General features: G+C 26.7%; 1 long non-coding RNA gene across 1 annotated transcript; it reads left to right on the plus strand.

Moving 5' to 3' along the window:
- Positions 1-1620: 1620 nt before the first annotated feature.
- LOC149141342 (uncharacterized) lies at positions 1621-1881 on the plus strand. Its single transcript, XR_016264040.1, has 2 exons — positions 1621-1716; positions 1815-1881. It is a non-coding gene; the product is annotated as an uncharacterized LOC149141342 (long non-coding RNA).
- The last annotated feature ends 3518 nt before the right edge of the window (positions 1882-5399 follow it).

A 5399-nucleotide genomic window follows, 5' to 3' on the forward strand; every position in this document is an offset into this window, starting at 1 on the left:
TTTTTCATTCCAATTTTTCTTTAAATAAATTCATTCCCATGTTTAGATTTCAAATTTTTAGATTTATGATGAATCACTCTAAAATCTGTCCCATTTGTGGATGGCATGCCCCTGGTCTTAACTCGCTTGGTGGCGGTTCCGACAGTATTACTTTGAAAAAAATAGAGTGCTCAATGCAAGCTTTTGCTTTTGATATGTATATAAATATCCATGGTTTTCAAGGTAACTCCATATATTTTAATTTGGTTGAAATATTTTAAATGGGTTTTCAAGGTATACCTTTTGGTCTTTTGGTATGCTTTGCAATGGTAACGTAACAAGTGGAACTTTCTTTCGATCTTAATATGTTTAAAAAATATATTAAATTTCATATATTGTATTTTTTTAATATAAGTTATATGTATTATTTTTTAATATTTCATATTTATATATTATATTATTTATAAATGACCAAGTAAAGGTTAATTTTATTTTTAAATTGTTATCCTAATTTATTTGATTAATATTAATATATTAATTTTAATTTTTAAATATTACTTAATACAACTTAATGCAGTATTTAAATTAAATAAAAATAAATAAAAACAAAAATTAAATCAATAAACTTTTACCCAAGTGAATGTAATTTTTCAAAATTAGTAGAGGATCACACTTCATGGGTTACATCAGCCTTTAATATGGTTAGAGGGATAGCATAAGATTTGAACCCAAAACTTCTTGTTTGGGAAGATTTCTAAATAAGTTATTTATTTATAAAATTATATTTTTTTGTAAAGCTTGGTAAGATTATATCTTTATCATGTCCCCAAAACTTCTTGTTTGGTAAGATTTCTAAATAAACTATTTAATTATAAAATTATTTTTTTAAGCTTTCTTCATCCTGTGCAATTTCTTGCTCACTAATTCTATAAAACTTCATTTCAAAAGTCATTACCAATTACCCTATTAAAATAAAAAAATTAATATTTTCTTTTAACAACTAAATAAAAATAATATATCTAATTTTCCTTTACCCCTTCCACTCTTCCTATCGAGATGAACAAATAACTAACCATGAATATTAATTCTCCTCAAGTTGGTTAGATGTTCAGTCAGAGCATGAAGATTCAATTAAATTCAAATATATATATATATATAGTTAGCTTCCTATATAGTCACATAGGGTTTCAGACTTGCAGTTTGTTATCTTTACCATTAAATTGCTATTCGTTTGACATTCAAATATAAACGTTATCATGTGGAGAGCAAAGTGATTTGTAGAATGAATGTGTATTCCACTCCTCAAACAAACAAAGGGTTGAATTATGTTTTAAACCAATTTCATCCACCCATCCTTCAATTCACTACGGTTTACTCTTATTTCCAAACCCTAAATGTTTAATTATTATATTTTAAACCAATTAAATACACCCACTACGGTTTACTCTATTTTCCAAACCCTAAATGTTTAATTATTATATTTTAAACCAATTTAATACACCAAAACAAAGTAGCTCAGCGCTGATCATAGTGTTGACACATACGGCAACCATGCACTGCCATAACAACGTGTCAATTGATTGCATCGTAAGTAATTTATACAGCTTTCCAGAGCAACGCAAAATATCTGGTCAGCTACCATCACCATAGGAGGAACACTGGGAGAGGATCGATCCTGTCACCTCTGGTCGAAGAAATGGCCGAGCCTTATCGCTGGCCACCTTATCGCATGGAAAGGTAAGCACCATTCACATTTTCAGCTCTATATAATCTTATGCGCTGCCCACTTTCTTCAGTACCATGTTAAAAAAAAATTATTTTTTTTGGGTTTAAAGCTTGCAGGATGGCATTGGAATTCATTTCAAAATATAAAATTCAATTTTCATTTGCTTGTACCCATGACAGTACAGTAGATGCTATGTATGCCCTCGATTCTACAAATGCTACTGATCTTCTTTGCTAGTCAGCCGAATGAATTCTGCCCCATGGGTATCTATCTGGATTTTCCTTATTCTCCATATATCCATAGATAACTATAAAGATACCTGCACATATGTGCCACTAAATTAACAATGGTCCTAATGGTAAGTTGTGGTGGATAGGAGGATGTTCTAAAGTTTTATAGAAATATTTTCCTGAACTTGGTATAGCTGACCAGCGCAACTGTTAAAAATTTGCACATTTCATATATTCTTACTACCTGAGTGAGGTCAATATATATATATATATATATATATATATATATATATTGTTGTAGGATGGATTCATTTAATGTCATTTCCCCACTTTAAATTCTAAAATAATCTCACTTTTTTTCTTACTTTAGATTTTAGAACATTCTTAAAATATGTAAGTTTAACAGTTTAACTTTTTAATTTCATTAGCAAGAACAGAGCTGTATATAATGACTTTGCCTCTTCCTTGATTGATCTTAACTCTAATTCCACCCGCAGAGTTGTATATGTGTTAGGTCCTCCAGAAAAATGTCTAACATCCCACCCAAATCTGGTTGTTACTAGAACCTATTCCACCATCCATCCGATATATGTGGTATGTGATTCTGATTCTATTTGATAAAGATATGTAAAATTGTATATAGGAAAAATTCTACTCATTTTAAAAAATTAACATATTATTTATTTATTTATTTTTAAAATTTTTAAAATTTTTAAAAATTAATTTATTATTTATTTATTAAAAATTTAAAAAATTAATTTATTATTTATTTATTTATTTTCAAAAATTCAAAAATTGAAATAAATTAAGGTTTTGAAAATTAAAAAAAAAAATCAATTTATTATTTATTTATTTATTTTCAAAAATTCAAAAATTAAAATAAATTAATGTTTGAAAACATTAAAGAAAATTTATTAAATCTTTTTCTAATATGGACACTTTTTTTACTTATTTTTAACATAAATTAATGTTTGAAAACATTAAAGAAAATTTATTAAATCTTTTTCTAATATGGACACTTTTTTTACTTCTTTTTAACATTAGTTATGGACACTTTTTTACTTATTATTATTTATTTATTTTTAGAAATTCAAAAATAGAAATAAATTAAGGTTTGAAAATTTTAAAGAAAATTCATTAAATCTCTGGTTTTAAAACTTTAAAGAAAATTCATTAAATCTTTTTTTATATGGACACTTTTTTTTTTTACTTATTTTTAACATTAGTTATGGACACTATTTTTTACTTATTTTCAACATTATTTTTTTTCCCTAATATTATTTTTTTTCCCTAATATTAGTTGTCTTTTTTATGCTTTTATATGTCTAATATAAATGATGAGAAAAAAAGAATAATAAATACAAAATGCATTAAATTTATTAGTCTAATAATTTGGAAACCTCAAAGCTGAAATTTGTAAAGTAACCTAATATTAGTTGTCTTTTCTATCCTTTTATATGTCTAATATAAAGGATAATAAAAAAGAATAATAAATACAAAATGCATTAAATTTATTAGTCTAATAATTTGAAAACCTCAAAGCTGAAATTTAATGTAAAGTATGAGATATTAAATATTAACAATAAACTTCTCCAATATATTAAGGAATTTATGTTTTAATCATTATTTATATTAAGGAATTTATGTTTTAATCATTATTTATATCAGATGCAAATTTATTTAATAATAAATGTATATGCATATTATCCTCTAATTGAATTCCACACTAGTTATCCTCTCTTTTGTGATAAGTGGCAAATCCCTATAATCCAACCCAGAAATTGTAATCATCTAATGAAAAAAAAATTGTTCTAAAATTTTTAACGAATTATCCTCTCTTTTGTAGTAAGTGGTAATCCCTATAATCCAACCGAGAAATTGTAATCATCTAAAAAATTATGAGAATGAAAAAAAAAAAAATTAACGAGTTATCCTCTCTTTTGTAGTAAGTGGTAATCCCTATAATCCAACCATGAAATTGGAATCATCTAAAAAATTATGAGAATGAAAAAAAAAATTAACGAGTTATCCTCTCTTTTGTAGTAAGTGGTAATCCCTATAGTAAGTGGTAATCCCTATAATCCAACCGAGAAATTGTAATCATCTAAAAAAAAATTATGAGAATGAAAAAAAAAATTAAAATTTTTAACCAGTTATCCTTTCTTTTGTAGTAAGTGGTAATCCCTATAAGCCAACCGAGAAATTGTAATCATCTAATTAAACATATTGATAATTAATCTCAAATTTTTGATATTAAAATATATTTTTTTAATATAAAAAACGGTTGTTTTTCACCACCTTTTAATATATAGAATTTTTCATCAACCCAAAATTCAATTTTTAATATTGAAATATTATAATTTTTTAAATATAAAAACGGTTGTTTTTCACACTTTTTAATATAGAATTCTTCATAACCCAAAATTGGTATGGTATGAATATGCACGTTTTATTAAGAGAATGGAATATTCGTGTATTTTTTTCCTTAATAAGGGAGAACTTGGTAACTATGATATACAATGGAAGCTTTCCTCAGTGCAGAATGGAAGAGATGGTAACTTAGGGGAAACAAAAACGAATTGACTATATTATTATATATCTATCTTAACTCTTAATTCAAAATTTGTGATCTATTGTTAAGGATCAAATCTTTAGCTTATTTTTCTGTGATTATGTTGTAATCTATACCAATGGATATGGCCTTGCCTTCATGGTTTAAAAATAAGTTATTTGGTTGAGAATTTGGATTTTGGTTTATTATTTTTGCATGGTGTTAGACATCTTGGGTGCGTTCATTGTGCTAGCCTTTCTACTCGCTAACACATTTTGAAATTTTTTCTTGTATTAGACATTCCCTAAAGTATGTATCTATTTTGTTACAACCAAATAGAGAGCTCAATTGGTATGGACAGTACATAATTGAAATCTATTTTGTTACATCCAAATAGAGAGTTGAATTGGTATACACAAATCATAATTGAAAGTAACTTAAGGAGGCCCTATAGCCCATCACAAAGACTGGACTGAGACCTTATAGGAGATCATCCTCTTGTGATGATCACGATGATGAGGTGTGGGAAGATCGACTATGTGTTGAACATGCTCCTCACTTTACCTCAGAAATAATTCTTCAATGGGTGTGTTTTCATCTTTAAACATTAATACACCTGCATCACTAAGAATTGGATTCTTCTTCACCATCTAAAAAAATATCAATAATCTAGAATTTCAATTTTATTTTTCATCTAACAACCATATCAATAATATGTCATCCCAACACTCTTTACCCTGCTTTTCCTTGTCTTTTGATGTTCCCCATCATTCCTTCAAATTAAGGATCCCATAAAAGTAGAAGGAAAGCAGAAGGATGTTGAGCTCAACTCATGGCAAACGCTTGGAGTATTGTGGAATCATATGAACAAGATCAAAGTTAGTTTTTTGACCTTGCTCCTATTAGTCAAATT

Source organism: Pinus tabuliformis, chromosome X (assembly GCF_031772625.1).
Source record: "Pinus tabuliformis cultivar Carrire ecotype Pingquan chromosome X, CPIR1, whole genome shotgun sequence".
Classification (NCBI taxonomy): Eukaryota; Viridiplantae; Streptophyta; class Pinopsida; order Pinales; family Pinaceae; genus Pinus; species Pinus tabuliformis.